The sequence below is a fragment of the Equus caballus genome, chromosome 13, assembly GCF_041296265.1.
Source record: "Equus caballus isolate H_3958 breed thoroughbred chromosome 13, TB-T2T, whole genome shotgun sequence".
NCBI lineage: Eukaryota > Metazoa > Chordata > Mammalia > Perissodactyla > Equidae > Equus > Equus caballus.
Window position 1 is genome coordinate 27,702,475 of NC_091696.1, and position 17,738 is coordinate 27,720,212.

At 44.6% G+C, this 17,738-nt stretch overlaps 1 protein-coding gene across 11 annotated transcripts in view; it reads right to left on the bottom strand.

Annotated features, from left to right (window-relative positions):
* CALN1 (calneuron 1) overlaps window positions 1–17,738 on the bottom strand; it is a 521,933-nt gene that overhangs the window by 388,897 nt on the left and 115,298 nt on the right. The window contains exon 1 of one of the 11 annotated variants that reach the window (XM_023655515.2): window positions 6,977–7,317. The exons of the other annotated variants lie outside the window; for them this stretch is intronic. The gene's annotated coding sequence lies outside the window, so the exon portion shown is untranslated. Of the gene's footprint in view, window positions 1–6,976; window positions 7,318–17,738 lie in introns of those variants that run through there. 11 annotated transcript variants of the gene reach the window in all.

A 17,738-nucleotide genomic window follows, 5' to 3' on the forward strand; every position in this document is an offset into this window, starting at 1 on the left:
GCAGTAGGAATGCTGGTGGCTGAGACGCTGCATCAATGTGCAGCACAGATGTTTGAGGTTTCCTTACCAGGCTACAAAAATGTTTACACAGTAATTAGGCCTGTTATCAGTACACAAACAGATTACACTTTACAGAATGAATGAACAGCTCAAAAACCCTCCCATTTTTCATCAGGTTCAGAATGCTTTCCTAATTCTTGGGTTTACCAAAATAAATTCATTTTCTAACAACACAGCCACTGCTGAGTGTAGAGAAGAGGCGCTGGGGTGGGGAAATTGGCTCTGTTTGAGAGTACATGTCATTTCTCTCTCTGGTCCTCATTTTTTCCCATCTGTAAAATGAGATAACCAAGGGCCCTGCTCCCTCTTCAACTCCATGGTTCTATTACTTTACAATCATCTCTTCTAAGCACGTATTCGCTCTTCTCTTCACCAAGAAAGGATGTGTTTAATTAAAGCAATGATGGGAAAGGTAGCAATTTTGCTGAATCACGTAATGAAACTCCAATCCAACACTGTTTAGTGACATTAACACTGAGTTTGTGGCCCTTCATTCCTGACACTTCAGCCCCCAACCCAGTCTGCACGGCGAGACCACGCAGGTATCCAGACACATCAATGGCTCCATGTAACACTTCAGTGAATGCCTCTTTTTTCCTGTTTTCAAAGGATAATATTCTGTTGTAATAAATATGTCACCAAAATAATTAGCTAAGTTCCTTGATTTGTGCTTCTCAGTTTTCACACCGGCTAGCTTTTGTTAATGAAAAAGTGCAAGTGATTTATAAACATGACACCAACTTTTGGGCTCCGATACTACAGCAATAATGTTTAAATGCTCAGAGATGAACTTTTAATCAATATTTAATTGCTCTATTCTTTATAAACACAAAGTATGCTTTCAGTGAACGCTCGGAATACTAAAAAGGCAAGATTCAGTTTCTTCTAGCTCAGTTAGGTGTTTAGGTTTCCTAACAATTTTGTTTCAAGGGGGGAAAAAGGCCATCTAGGTTTCAAGTTATAGGGCAAGGATTCTTGAAGAGTAATTTAGAGAGGGTAACTTGTTATGACAATATTCCAAAATCTTTCAACAAAATATAGATGTATGTATTTGAAATGCATAGGAAAAAATCTAACAATACGCATACTGAAATGTTAATGGTCTGGGGAATGAGAGTACGGAAAGGTGCTTTCATTTTTTATATAACATTTCTACATTGCCTTAATTTGTTTTGTTTTTTTTTAAAGGAATGTTTGCTTTCATAACTAAAAATATTTTTTAAGCATGAAACAAAGAACCACCCATTGGACAGCTGGTGCAAAATAAGTATCCTATCTTCTGTCAAAACAGGACCATGGATTTTTGATATTAAAATTTCCTGACATAAAATAGTAGGAAAAAAGTGTTTAGTAGATACAGTCTCACAACACCCCATTCAAGACATTTGTGGCCATCAGTGTCTACATTTTAAAAAGATTTTTTCTTATTATAAAAGAAATGTGTGCTCGTTTTCGAAAAAAAATCATCCATAACACCAACACCTTTGGACAAGCAATGTTAACATCTTTAGTCCATTCCTTTCCATTATTCTTCTATATCATGTTTTTAAACAAAACTGGAATCATACTGGAAATGCAAGTTTGTCCTTACCTACATTTAATTGTTACGTTAGAAACCACTAAATTTAATTGCTACATTAGAAACCACAAAGCATTTTCTCTCCATCTTAAACACTACATTTCATTTTACACTCTAACGGATGAAGACTCAAGGTAGTGCATACGGTAGTGCTGCCAGGGTGATCTTTCGAAAACGTAAATTAAATCATGTCACTCTCTCATTTAAAAGCCTTTAGTGGCTCCCAACAAACTCTGTATCAAACCCAAATTCCACAGGAAGACCCCCAAGACCCCCCATGAACTAGACCCTGCTTCTGTGAACTCATCTCCTGACACACTAGCCTCCTTCCTGTTCCTCTAATGTACCCCAGTTGTTCCTACCTCAGGACCTTTGCACTGGCTGCTGCCACTGCCTGAAAGTTCTTCTCCAGCTCTTCCCCTAACTTATCCAGCTTAAATATGGCTCCTCAATGAGACCTTTCTTCACCACCCAACCTGAGGGAGCCCCTGCATGTCTCTAATTTTCTTTTCTTTTCTTTTCTTTTTATTATGCCTTCCACCACTAGAATATGAGAGTACCACCTCTATCGATCTAATTCACCATATTCCCCAGTACCTAAACCAGAGATGCTCAACACATATTGGCTGAATGAATGAAAATGTTTTCAAAGTATCCAGATTTGTGGGGCATGAGATACAGCAACCTACTTAAACAGGCTTTCTTCACAGCAGCACAGCCCCTTAATGAGACTTTTTAAAATAGGTTGTCACCTTCTCCTGCAGCCTGGTCACGGAGAGCTGCCCACAGCCCTGCTAGAGGGAAAACAAGCAAGTTATTTGTTCTTGACCAGACTTTCATTTGCTTATCCACCCCATTACCTAAACCGGAAACCCAGTGGACACACTACACCCTTCCCTTTCTCCCACTTCTCCATCAATTCATCAATAAGTCCAGCCAACTGTCCCTCCTGTGGACAACATGCCCAATATCCATGTCAAGGTTTGAGCAAGATTGTTCCAGTTTCCTTTCAGAAAACTACCTCTCTCCATTAGGATGACTTTTCAGAAAATTACTCCTAGACATGAAGACCCAAAGCTATGCTAACAGGACACTTCCTCTGAGCATTTTGAATGTAGCAGACTAATACCACGATGATGCTGATGATGCTGATGCTGATGATAGAAAAGGTGGGGGATCATTTACTTCCATGGGAACATCTGAGAGAAACCGTAAGGCAATTCCTGCCACCAAGATCCCCTCAACTGCCTGACTCCCCTCTGCTCCAGGCCCGGTCTTCAGGCGTGCCCTCAGTCCTGTGAGCTCCCATCAGTACTTCTAATACATCCCCTTTATTTGCTTTTCTTGTTAGCCAGAGCTGGTTTCTGTTGCCCGAATTCTCCTAAATGTTTGCCGAATCTCCCTCTTCTCATCCATCCTCCCCACCACGGCCTCAGCGCCAGCCGCCTCACTGGTATTTATGCCTCCAGTCTTCAAATCCATTCTCCACAGGGTCCCCCAACCAGACTCACCTAAAACTCAAATCTGACCACGCGGCCCACCCCCACCAGAGAAATGCTGAGCCCCTGGTCCCGATCAAAGGCCTCCATCACCCTCCATCACCCTCCATCATCATTCCAGCCTCTTCTCTTGTTACTCCCAGCCTCGACATTTAAGTTCCAGGAACTCCACACTACCAGCTGCTTCCTCATATATTCCATGTTTTTTAAAATCTTTCACCCTGTGCTCACCCTATTTCTTCTGCATGGGAATACCCAGTTAAAGCTGACCACTTCATAATCATCCTTTAAGCTCAGCTCAGACATCACTTCCATCCTAGGCTAGCTACCTTCCATCTCTGCTCACAAATGTGTATCCCTAACACATGGCCTGCCTTCCCCACTAATCTGTGAATTTTTAGATGACAGGCTCTGTGTCATATTCATCTCTATATCTGTACCACATTAATAGGCACTGAATACATTTTTGGTAGATGTTAAATGCTTAAAAATATAATTCACTTTGAAAACCCCAGGTTGGATGCAACAATTGTGTTTTCATTTTCCTCCTTTCTAACCACATTCGGAATTACCCTCAAATTGAGCCACCAAGGGATCAGCTAATGCTTTGTCCATCTTAAAGGATGGCTTCATTGCTTGAGAGGCAGGACTCACACTGTTTTAACAAGCATCAGAGGCTACTGCTGGTTGCACTGCCTAATGGTTCTCCATCATGAAAGGATATTTCAGACACTCTGACTACATTAGTTTAAGCCTCAAGTGAAAGGCAAAGATATCACCCATCCCATACCAATGTGGGCACAGACAGGGAACGAGCAAAGCAGCAGCAGCCGATAATCAAACCAATCTGGGCCCAAACCTCACACAGCTCCACGTGGGCACTCATAGGGGTCAAGGCCTCCTCCTCTGACCCAGTGCCCAAGGCACAGCTCCTCCTGTGCCCGAGTTTCCTCATTAGGAATGAGGAATGAGACGCTGACCTAGATTCACTCAGCCAACATAGGGCACCCACTACGATCTGACTCTAAACAAAGCACCAAAGGTCGAAGGTTACCAAAACACGCTTCAGATCCTAAGCAGCAGTGTGGAAAGAGCCCTGGACTTAGCATCAGGAATCCCAACCTTGAGAATCAAACCATAACCCCGCCCCTCCCCCTAAGTTATGCACCCTCAGGAAAGTTACTTAATCTCCCTTAGCATCAAGTTCCAAATATGAAAAATGAGGCTTACACGAGCTCAAATATGTGAAAGTGTCTGGCACCAAGCAGGGTCTCAGAAATCTGAATTAAGAGAGACTCCCAAGACCTTAAATGTCTAAGGCCTATCAGGGCCACAAGAGTTCCTCCCAATATAAGAACTTGCCCCCTTCGGGCACCCAAGGAGCACTGCATGTGCTGGAGTTCTGGGGTAGGCTGCAAAGCCAGGACTGCAGACACAGCCACAGGCTCAAGGACTAGTGCACAGATACCTCTCCCCGGGGCTGGGGACCCAGGAGCACACTGTCCTTCCCAGAGCCACTGGCTATGGAAAAGAAATTTCTGGACTGGAGCCCTACCCTGCCCGATATTTAAGCACTGATCAGAGGCCTCCCACTGGGAAGATAAATGTTAAACTCAACAAACCAGCTGTCACACACATACCCCCTCCTCACATCAGTGCCCCCTCCCACCCTTTAGAGAGGAAAGGGTGTTGTGTATCTCCATCAAGTCTTGCCCATCATTTTCTTGACTGAACCAGCTGAATTAAATTATTTTCTTTCTAAAAAGCCCTTATTCTGCACCCTCACTGAAGGCCTGATTACTGGCAATAGTTACATTGCGAGTTCAGAGAAAGGTGATCTTGGTGAACAATTCTAAGAGGATTTAGCACTCTTCCAATAAAATATCCAAGGGATTGGGTTTCTAGAGAGTTTTGTTTTCATTACTCCACTTAGATACACCCAGTAACCAACTGAAGTACCGTAGACCAGTTTCTCAGTAAACAAAGCCCTTCTTTAGACAGCTAGTGCCATGAAAAACCCACACATCTGCGGTGAACTAAGAAAGGGGGCCACTGCTGGGGGAATGCAGCCCAGGGGCATCCATGGGGCACTCACGGAGGCCACCAACATTGCCTAAGGAACTGGCGAAGTTATGCAGCTTCTGGAAAGGGGAATGAATCCTAAACTGGGCGTTGCGAGAGAGCTGCAAGCACAGGGGAGGTCTGAGCCGCTGTGTAGACTTCAGTCAAAGCCTCATATAAACAGGTAGCAGATAAAATCTGGACTCCACCAACACTTCCTTCTTCTTCCACCAACACTTCCTTCCATCCCACAAAAATGAAATGAAAACCACCAACAAGCCAAGGAGGAGCGCCGCAGTCGACTTCGATAAAAAAACATGTCCTGCTGTAGCCTCAAGAAAATTTCACACCAAGTGGCTTTAAAACCCTTTGCAAAGCTGCGATGCCTGCACTGAAAAAGAGTTTATCTTTTCAACTGAAAGTCAGCAGTTAAAGGAGAACGTGGAAATCTGAAGAGTGATGAGTTTTCATATTTGCACAAACGCTGCCTGTGTCTGGCCACACAGAGGGCAGAAATCTACCCATTCTTCCTAGGCAAGGTCATCTCCACGCCACCACCGACGCGGCTCTTATTCACTCCAGAACGTAGTTATTATTAGCACTTCAGACTTCAATGGACACGACCCAACACAGCCACACACAGTCAGCACTGAGCTGCTATTCTCTGAGCTCGGGAAAGTTTCCTTCTCTGCGGAAAAAAAAAACAGGCGCAGGGCCTGGGGATGGCGCCCCAGTCTTGGCACCCAGGGAACTGCAGGCATTTCACAGGGACTAAGGGCCTCCCAACACCTAAGGCAGGGAAGGCGCTTTCCTCACACACTCCTCAAAAAAAAAGAGCTGTGGGAAATGATGCCGGGCGCGGGGGCAGAGGGCGCACGTGGCTGGCGCCTAGAAGGCAAAACGTAGCCCTCCGTCCACGCTCAGCACCACCATCCCGTCGGTGTGAGGCGTCCTCCGCTCGCCCCAGCCCCGAGGCCGGCCGCAGAACTACCTGCTGCTGCCTAGGCGCCCTCAGGCCAAGTCCGAGGAAGTTCACTCCCGGTCACGCAGTCCGGGGAGGCTGGGGCACCCGTTGGAACCCAGACTGCCCGGGACAGCCGGAGCCCGCCCCTGCCCAGGCGCCGGGCCATCGAGCTGCCTAGGGCCCTGGGGCCCGCTGAGCAGCCAGCCAGGTCCCAGGCTGGCTGCCGGAGGCCTCCCCGGTTATCCCGCGCTCCCCACGGCTCGCGGACCCCGGGCGGGTGGCGGCCAGGAGCGTGCGCCCAGGAGGGCTGGAGGTGGAGGGAATCCCGCCTCCCGCCTCTCCTGATCGCCATGACTCTCGGCTTCCCGAAGACCTGGAAGCCGCCCTGCTCTCCCACCTGGGCTGCGGTGCGGCTCCCACTCTCCTTCCCTCCCTTCCACCTCCCGGGCGCCCGCGGCCACCGGCGCCGGGGGCTCGGTGAGCGGCTCCCAGCCTGCATGCAGCCCGCACAGTTCCGGGACACCCGAGTGGGACACCCCGCGGCCCTTCCCCAGCCCCACGCCCCCGGGCGGGCGGCCAGCCAGGAGCAGCCCCCAAGGGAGGGCTAGGTGGCTCGGGCGGCCGCCAGCCCGCCCGCTGCCCTTTGCCAGTGCCAACAGGTATGGGAGGCGTTGTCGGCCGGCTGCCTGCCCACTCCAGAGACAGGGGCCCGCGACAGCCGCGGGGTTCGGGAGCCGTGCGGAGGGGCGAGGACGGAGGGAGGAGGCGAGGGCGGGAGGCGAGGGGAGGGAGCGAGCGGGCGGCAGCACTCACCTCTCGCTGGGCCGGGGCCGGCCGCGCGGGCCCGCTGCTCCGCAGCCCGGGTTCCGAGGCGCCTCCGCGCGGCGCGGGGGGCTTCCTCCGAGGCCCGCAGGGAGGGGGCGGCGCGGATGGAGGCGCCGGCGGGCAGCGCTCAGCCTCACGCTCACACCCCCAGCCGGCAGCCGCGTCCCCGCGCCGGCATCCTCGCTGCTGCCGGCTCCCACGGCGCCCCGGGGCCGCTCCCCAAGCGCGCGCCGGGGCCGGCACGAGCCCCTCGTCGTCTCGGAGCGCGATCCGAGCGCGTTCCTCCCTGTCCTTGTCCTCTGCTCCCGTCTGGGGACGTGTGCCCCGCACCCCCGGCACGGCGCGCTCCTCTACCCCTCCCGCTCCCGCTGGCCGTGCAGAGCCCCGGCGCGCGGGCTCAGCCCATGTGCGCGGCTGCCTCGCTGCGCCCCGGAGCCCAGTGGCCGAGGCCCCGCCGGAGTTGCGCGCCCTAGAAACTCCATGCAGCTCTGGCCTCCTCCCCAGCTCCTCCCTGGCGGGCCCCCCGGGGCCTTGAGGCCGCCCGCAGCGCCGTCCCCGCCCTGCTTTCGCCCGCGTCAGGAGCCGAGTTTGAGGGCTTGCCTCGCCACCCGCACCTCGCCTGCTCCGAGGGTCGGGGAGCCCCCACCCCCACCCCGCCGCCTCTCCAATGGCTCCCTCGGTTTCCAGGCAGCGCAACCTGAGGAACGCCTCGGCGCGCGCGCACTCACACTCGCATACACACGCACTGCACACACAGGCGCACACACAGGCACACACGCGGGGGGCGAGCTGGAGCTTGGCAGACGGTCCTCCTTCCTCTCCTCCCCAAAGAAGCGCCCACGTTAACTCCGGCAAACTGCTGTTCCTCCGTATTGGACAACTCACCCAAGCGCCCCCCGCCTTAACTACTTCATCCCCGGTGCCCACACCCTTGGGCCACAATCCCACCTGCGTCCCCTTCCAGGGTGAGGGCGGGGCGCGGAGTTGAGGGGCCCGGCGGTCGAAACTAGGGGAAGAGGAGGATTCGGCGTGCCCACCGCTAGCACCATCTAGGGAGGCACGTCTGAGGCCATAGCCCGCCAACCTTCGATCCCGCTCCCCTGGGGCCTGAGAACACGTGGTTTGTCTCCCACTTCTCTTCCCAAGGTCATAGAATGGATTTGATGAGGGGGAGAGGGTGCTTGGACACAGGTGTGAGCTAAAACCTCGAAGACTATCTGCAGCCTGCCCCAGCACTGCCCTCTGCCAAGTCTGTACCTAGACCCCTTTCCTCCTCTGCCCTGTACCTCAAGGGCAACACGTTAGTTTAGAGTCTCCTCTCAGATTTCCTGGTGCACCTGTCTATATCTCATGTGCCCAGAAGCTGACAGAATACACAGTGCGATGAAGGTTTGTGTTGTCAAGAAAAAAAAAAAATCAGATCAAGATGGGTCTCAGAGTGTCCCATTGACAGAGTCAGACACCTGCCGCTCCCTTTCTGCTCCTCCCAAGGTTGTGCCAAGGGAGAAGGAACAACCCACCTGGAGGGAGCAGGTTAGTCTTTGCTTACAACACTCTCCTTTCCGGGGTCTCCAGTTTCTTGCCCCCTCTAGGTGGCAGAAAGACTGCTCACAGTTCAGATGCTTTCAATTCCCAGAATCAAAGAAAAGCTATACATAAAAATTCTCACACTGATCAGGAACAAAACAACTGATACTGCCATAAGCCTCTGGTCCAAACAGCTCAGCAATCACCTCTCTGCTGGCTGTGCAGCTGCCAAGGGAATGTGGGTATTGGCACTGCCAGCCAGCAGCACAAGTTAATCAGGGGCCCCTCGTTGCCTGCACGTCCTGGCTTGCAGCCTCGGTGTGATTCCTCTGAGTCCTTACAGCACTCATTGGGGTACCATTCCTCTGACATTTAGCATTTGCCACTCTGTATTATTATTATCTTTTCTTGTACCAGCCCTACTTCCCAAATTATCTTCTTGAGCCACTGGCTGAGTCTTATGTATCTAGTTCAGAGATGCGATAGAAGGCATCTCCAGGAGTTTCCATGAAGGGTTGCCGGCAGATGAACTAATAGAGTGGGTGGGGTCTCAGTATGCTCCTTCCCTCTGATCTCTCAGTTTGGATGAAAGCTGCACCTTCTAACAATCTGTTTCTGTAGACAATTGTTTTGTCGCTTTCTGGATGGCAACCAGGTCACCAAAGCCCCTTGGCAAGTCCACGTACACACATGGAGTTCCTGGTAGAATAGAGTGGTCACTATTTAACCAGAGTGGGACACATCTGGCAGAAGTTCTCTGCTCTCACTTACTGCTTGTGTGAGTTTGGACAAGTTGTGTGTTCTCTCTAAATCTCACTGTCCTCATCTGTAAACTGAGAATAACTACAGTATCTATTCCATAAGTTTGTTGCAAAGATGAAATGCGATGACATGAAATAGCAGTTGGCTCAGTTAACTTAGTTCCAGGCATAAAGTAAGCTTATAGCAAAGGTTGGCTGTTGTCATTATTAGTAAGCCGTGAACACGTATCAAAGACGTTACCTTGGGAAAAAAAGTCAAGGATCTTTGGCCCCAGGATACTAAGCTCAACAAACCTCAAGAACTAGAGAAACCAGGTGGCAGATTTCGGTGAGCATGCCAAATACAGTTTGTTGGTCCTCACCAGCTAGAACCTTTTTGAGACTTCCACAATGAGGGGTTGCAGGTTTACAGGGCCTGATACTCTTGCTCCAACTTTTATTCATTTGTTCAATATATATTTATTAAGGGTCAAAATGTGCCAGCTCCTTCTTATTAAAATGCCAAAGAAAATCTTGTACCAATTATCAGAATGGAAGCTAAAAACAACATGGAAGAAAATGAGTGGGAAAGACTTCTCTTTACCATTCATCTATAGCTGGATTTATCATAAGTATTCTCTCCAACCCAAAATAATTCAGCCCTCCAGGAAACAACGAGGAGTGAACCTTGACTCTGTTCCACCACCTGCCTCTAGCTTTGGGACACGGAGTTACACCAATCAGACACCTGGACAATCGCTCCCTTACCACGTGGTAATCATTTTGTGACATGGCCAAAGTCTACCTCTTCCCTTCCACTGCCCTTCCTTCTTTGTTTTACCTTCAATAAATACTTCTATTTCCAGTACCTGAGACAGCCGAGGGTAGAGTGTGATGAAGTGGTCTGTTGCAGTCTGAATAAAAATAGGCAGAAAAACAAAAATCATTTGGGTAAGTATATGCTGGAGGGTAAAGTTTTTCATGCATTCCATCAAAATACAAACTATAGAATGCTTTGGATTCTTTACAATGCATGTTCTCTACTTTGTGGCGAGAGATTTTAGAGTGGTTTGTTGGCAGCAACAGATAACCAGAACAAAATTTGGTATCTAGAGGTAGAGTGCCACTGTAACAAAAACTTAAAACATTGGCTTTGGGATTGGACAATGAGAAGAAGCTAGAAGTGCCTTGAAAGACTGTTAGTGAAATGTGCAAGGACCTCAGGAAGCTTGGAGAGGACTTGAAGGATGCTAAGAAAATTGCTATTAGAAGCTGAAGAAGAGAGCACCTGAGTCATGTACTGGTGGGACAGTTAGCAAAACTGTTGCCTATAATAACATGACAAATGGGACAGCTACCAATGAACTCATGGATCTGACTAGGAAGATTTCCAAGTAGAATGTAGAAAATGCTAACTGAGTTTTTCTAGATGCCTATGATAAAAGACAAGCAGAGATGAGTTAAAGGAGAAACTATTCCACTTTTTGAATAGAATTTACAGGAAATAGAAAGAACCAGGACTTTCTGGGCTAGAAAGAATAACTTTCTCATTCTTGTATCTCCAGGCATTTTACTGCTTTCAAATCCAGAGCAATAAAATGTTGGCTCTAGATAAAGATTAAGTTAATGATGCGACTATAAGATCCTTTCTTAAGACCTCTCACATATTTAAGGGCATACCTAAAAGAGCTTCTAAGGAGGCTGGCCTGGTGGCATAGTGGTTAAGTTTGCACACTTGCTTCAGCAGCCCAGGGTTCACAGGCCCAAATCCTGGGCACAGACCTACACGCTGCTCATCAAGCCATGCTGTGGCAGCATCCCACATACAAAATAGGAGAATATTAGCACAGATGTTAGCTGAGGGACCCTCTTCCTCAAGCAAAAAGAGGAAGATAAGCAATGGACATTAGCTCAGGGCCAATTTTCCTCACCAAAAAAAAAGCAGAGCTTCTAAGAATCTTAGAGACATGGTCCTCCAGCAGCCTCACTGGGGGTTGAAGATAGAGAAGTGACTTCTTAAAGAGATTTTTATGTGTGGCTTTTGTCTAATGGATGGATTATAGTTTGAATCACAGGAAGACCTCAATGTTTTTAAAGAAAGTTTACTAACTTGAAACCGAAAGGGACAGAGACAGTACAAAATAAAAGGAGGCCTTTGGATCCCCAGTCCTCTGTGGACAATAAACAGGCAGCGAAACATAGGACATTTCTTACAGAAGAGGGATAATAACTCAGAGAGTGGAAGCAAGAGCCCAAAAGGTGAAGCCAAGAGCCCCGGAGAATCATTCTCAAGAAGTAGAACCAGGCCCTAATTAAGGAACTGACGATACATTCTCATCTGGATTTCAGAATTACTATGGACCAGCGCCTGCTACGGGAACTCTCTCTCATATCCTCCCTTATTGAATGGGAATCTCTATCACGGTTATTATATCTCTGCTTCACGAGTGTATGTTGGGTGTATAGGGGAGAAGAAGGAGGAGATAACTTGTTTCTTTAGTGCACATATCTTCAGATTGAAAAGAACTTCATCCAGGGAGACTCATCCACATCTGAACCTGCTTTAGATGAGGACATCCAGGACCTCAAGCCTGAGCCTGGTGCCACAAGGAGATGAAACTTTTTGAGGCTCTTGGATGTTTCTGGGTATTTTTCATGTTGAAAGAATATAAATAATTTTTGACTGAAGATGAATTTTTAACTGTGATGAGTTAAATATAGCTGCAAATTTTCTCTCTTCAGGAGGTGGGCTCTTCATATCCCTATCCTTAAATCTGGACAGGATCTGTTATTTCTTTCTTTTTTTTTTTTTTATTGGCACCTGAGTTAATATCTGTTGCCAATCTTCTTTTTTGTTTTTTTCCATCTTCTTCTCCCCAAAGCCCCCCAGTACACAGTTGTATATTCTAGTTGTGAGTGCCTCTGCTTGTGCTCTGTGAGATGCCACCTCAGCATGGCCTGATGAGCGGTGCCACATCCACGCCCAGTATCCGAACCGGCAAATCCCTGGGCCACCAAAGCAGAGTGCACGAACTTAACTGCTCAGCCACGGGGCTGGACCCTGTTATTTCTTTAATAGAATAAAGAAGTTATTTTGTGACAGCGTTCCAGGCCTAGGACTTAAGAAACTGGAAATTTTCATTTCCTATCCCTTGGAATACTCTTAGAGCCCTGTGTCACCACATAAGAAGTCTAATTTCCCTGAGGCCACCATGCTGTGAGGTGAGGCTGTGTGATGAGAGAGAAGGAAGACAGAGACAGATAGAGAGATAGAGAAATGTCTGGCTAGTCTCGTTATTCTAGCCCCTGCTGTAAGAGTCTCCCCAGCTGAAGTCTCAGATTTGGTAGGACAGAGACAAGCCATCCCCACTGTGCCCTGCCTGAATTCCTGACTCACAGACTAGAAGAGCTAGTAATAAATTGATGTTTTAAGCCATTGAGTTTTAGGGCAATTTGTTATGAAGCAACAAAGAACCAGAAAAATTTGCTGACTTGGAAAGATGTCCAAACTATATTATAAAGTGGAAAAAGCAAACTGCAAGATAACACATATGATACCATTTTTGAAAAAGAAAACTTTATATGTGGTATCCATATATACAGAATATAACAGCATAGAATAGCATTGGAATGCTATGTGTTACCTGACTGACTCTGGAAAATCAGTATTAGGGGAACTTCTACTTTTTAGACATATATTATATGAATGTTCTACAGCAAGTAATTTTAATATTGGCTTAATATTTTAAAACATGAGAAAAAGTGTCCTGTACTTTATTTCAAAGCTATCAATATATAGTGTATACCTACAAAAGGAATAACACACTGCCTTAAAAAAAACTAAGGGGTTTACTCCATTTCAGGGTTATTAAATAAAAGAGGTTAGATTGACACATATGCTGATAATTCTTTTAATTTCTAGGATAAAAATATTTCAAATTACCAACAAAGAAAAAAACAAATCAAGGTTGGCTTCAGGAGTGTATGTAACACTAGATCACAGAAGAAAAATGAACCAATAAACTTAGAGGGTAAAATGGTCTCATCCAGGGCTTGTACATTCAGTTAAGTTGTTACCATGCATGAAAGTAAGAGAAAAATATCTTCCCAATGAAATAGGTGAGAAAATAAATGGCTTTTTTACTTTTTCTGAAAAAATACTCAAAGACTTATATTAGCTAATAAAAAAAAGTGGAATCAAAGTTAAGAACTCAAGAACGGGGCCAAGAATCCAGAAAGAAGAGAAAAGCATTGATGCAAACTTGACATTCTCTGCTGCCTTTCCTTTTGAAACATTAGCTGATTTCCAAATAGCATTGGACCAAAAGGCCAAAAAGGAAGTAATGTCTCAGAGATTTTGAGAGTGTCACAAGCATAGAGAGAAAATAACCAGGTTTCAGTGCTACCAAGACAGCCAGGACCTTAAGGACTAAAATCTAAAGGAAAGGAAACCTCAGAAAAATGAAAGCATCATTCTGCTCCATTTTCCTCCTAATGACATTTGCTTCATTTGAAGCTGCACAGGGTGAAAGGCAAAGAAAAGAAACCAAGCAGCAGCTAAGTGACTACACAGTGAAGGAGAATCCTCAAGAATCTCATAATGCCAGCAGAACAAAACTTGGAGTTTAGAACCTACCAAGGAAGAAGGCCACTGATAAACACCCCAGGGTTTCAGTTGAAGCTCTTGACAGACTATATGCATTAAGAGTCTCTCTGAGGGGAGAGAACAACCTATAGAGCCACTACAATTTTTCAGATATAATATCTGGCATTTAATCAAAAATTGCCAAACATGCCAAGCGATAGGGCCAAATCAAGAAAAATCAAAAGAAAAAAGAGACAATTAAAAACATAGATAATCCAGTATTGGAGCTATATAAAGCAAACATTAAAACAATTGCAATAAATGTTCAGGAAAGTGAATGCCTTAGATAGAAATTCATCAGCAAAGAACTAGAATTTATTTTATTTTAAAAACATAATAATAATTATTTATTTATTTTAAAACATAACGAAATAGTAATTCTGGAGCCAAAGTAAAAATTAAATGCACTTGATAGATGTGCTAAAAGCAGATTAGACACAGCAAAAGAAATTAGTGAACTGTTAATTAGGTTTGTAGACAATATCCTACTAAAGTATGAAAAGAAAGAATGAAAAATAAAGAAAAGAGCTTAAGAGATACATAGAACATGGTGAATAGTCAGACATGCAATTGAAGTCTGAAAAGAAATGGAGATGAAGAATGGGGTGGATGCAATATTGGCTGAGAATTTTCCAAAATTGGTAAAGACATTACACCACAGATTCAGGAAGTCCTAGAAACTCTAAGACAGATATGTACAAAGAAAGCCACACATTGGCAATCAATTACATTTCTAAAAACCAAAGAAAAAATATTAAAAGAAGCCAGTCCCCCTTTTCTTCACACACACACACACACAATTATTTTCAGAGGAAAAATAGATAACTTCTCAAAAGAGATGATTAAAGTTACAACCATTGGTATAAGATTTGGTGTGCTAAAAGAACATAACTGTCCACCTAAAATTCTGAATACAGTGAAAATACTCATTAAAAAGAAAGCTAAGGAATTTTTGCTTCTGAGTTAGCACAAGAATTGCCCCTCTGCTGTTGAGCAAATAGAAAACTAGAGAAAATATATGAATTAACTGCTTTTGATAACTGGACTGTGATCCATGTGAGAAGAGAAACAAATGAGATGTGCCCTACAATTGCCCAGCTTTCTGCCTGGTAGCATTTTCTGTACCACTACAAAGGGAAAAGAAACCAAAGCAGAGCATAGTGGTCTCACTGAGTTGAGGAGACAGAAATCAGAATTCACAGAGGCATAGGTAGCTGGAATTTGTGAGGCAGGGAACCAAAAAGAGAAAACTGTGTCCATAAAGAACTGAGATGATCTGGATTGGGATTTCTTTGAGTTTCTGGTTGATAACTAAGATGTGCATACTAGGATAAAATTCCATGTAGCCAAGCAAAGGATAGTTGGTGGAGAGCCGTAAGTTGAACAGTTTCTAGAGGTAAGAAAGAACTGGAAGATATTCAAGTTCTGATGAGCCTGAGTGGAGAGAACACCTGGGATTATGGTAGAGACCCCAGGTAGTTTGCAACTTAGTAGTAGGACTGAACTAGCATTAGACTAGAGGCTATTCTACTGCCCTAACAAAGCTTTAAAAATCATCAGATGGATAAAGTTAATTCTCAAGTGACTTATCTGCCTAACAAACAAACTTCAAAACTCTTAAAGGACAACAACAAAATCCAGAAGCCCTGCAGTGTAACATTCACAGTCTTCATAGAAACAGAAGCAGAAATAATGAGGATGATGGAATTAGGAGACAGGGGCTCTCATATAGCTATTATAAATATGCTCGAGGAGTTAAAGGAAAATATGAACACAATAAAGAAAGGAATGAAAACTATTTTAACCAGGAAATGAAATTGTAGAGCTGAAAAATATAATATTTAATATTAAAAAGTTGCTTGATGGGTTTAACATAAGATTAGATACTGTAGAAAAAAGAAAAGTGAACTTGAAAACATAGCAATAGAAACTGAAGCACAGAAAGAAAAATGATGGAAAAAATAGAGCTCAGTGACCTGTAAGACAATATCAAGCAATCTAACATATGTTCAATTTTAATACCTGAAGTGTGTGTGTGTGGTGAGGAATGTAGGCAGAAAAAAGATTTGAATAAGCAATGGCTAAAATTTTCCAAATTTGATAAAAGCTATAAATACATAGATCCAAGTGGCTCAATGTACCCCAAGCAAGATAAAAAACAAGGCAAACAACATCAGGTACATCATAATCAAATTTCTGAAAACCAGTAACAAAGAGAACATCTTAAAGCATCCCTGGGAAAGGGACACATTATATCAGAAGACCAAAGATAATAATTGACTAACTTCTTTTCAGTAATAACGCAAGCCAGAAGACAATGGAACATTATCTTGAATGTGCTCAAAAAAACACAAAAAACAAAAATACCTAGAATTTGCTAGCCACCAAAAATATTCTTAAATTATGACTTGAAATAAAGAGTTTTTCAGATAAACAAAAAGTAAAAGAATTTACAGCTATCAAGTTGAACTAAAATGATAACAGAAACTCAGGCATAAGGAGAACCGGAAATGGTGAATAAATATAAACTTTTTTTTCTCCTTTTTAAGTTTCTTTAAAAGATAACTGTTTAAAGTAAAAATAATGCCATTGTGGGGCTGGCCTGGTGGCATAGTGGTTGAGTTTGTGTGCTCTGCTTTGATGGCCCAGGGTTTGCAGGTTCAGATCTCAGTCATGGACCTACTCACTGCTCATCAAGCCATGCTGTGGCAGCATCCCACATACAGAAATAGAGGAAGGCAGGTACAGATGTTAGCTCAGGGACAATCTTACTCATCAGAAAATAATAATGATCATAATAATACCACTGTATTATGGAATTTATAATATTTGTATAAGTAAAATGTATATAACAACAACAGTACAAAGGATGGGAGGGAGGAAATGAAAGTATACTTTTACACTATACAATTTTAATATACATTATCTATGAAGTGGTATAATACTATTTGACATTAGACTTCTGTATGTCGAAGATGTATACATTGTAAATCCTAAAGCACAAAGAGTATAGCAAATAATCTCCAACATAGGAAATAAAATGGCATATTTAAAAAATAATTAATACCAAAGAAGGCATGAAAAGAGGAAAAAGTAAACAAAGAACAGGTGGGATAAATAGAAAAGGAAAAGCAAGATAGTAGATTTAAATCTAAGCATGTTGTGAATTACATTGAATTTAAAGAGTCTAATGCTACAGTTCAAAAGCAGAGACCACCAGGCTGGAAAAAATACAGTAAGACCCAACTATAGACTGTTTACAAGAAACGCTCTTTAAATATATTAGCACAGATACGTTAAAAGTACAAGAATGGGAAAATACATACCATAAAAATATTAACCATAAAAGAGCTGAAGCAGCTATGTTAATATAAGACAAGAAATAACACTAGAGATAAGTAAGGTTAATTCACAATGATAAAAGGTCAATTCATTAAGAAAATATAACAATCCAAAATGTTCCCATAGCAAAGCTTTAAAATACAGGAAGCACAATTCATGAAGAAAACAACCAACACACAAACATAGTGGGAGACTTTAACATGCCACACCCTCAGTAATCGATAAAACATGTAAAGATACAGGGGCCTGCCCGGTGGCACAGTGGTTAATTGTGCACGTTCCACTTTGGCAGCCCGGGGTTCGCCGGTTCAGATCCCGGGTGTGGACATGGCACTGCTTGGCAAGCCATGCTGAGGTAGGCATCCCACCTATAAAGTAGAGGAAGATGGGCACAGATATGAGCTCAGGGCCAGGCTTCCTCAGCAAAGAGAGGAGGATTGGCAGCAGATGTTAGCTCAGGGCTAATCGTCCTCAAAAAAAACAAAAATTAAAAAAA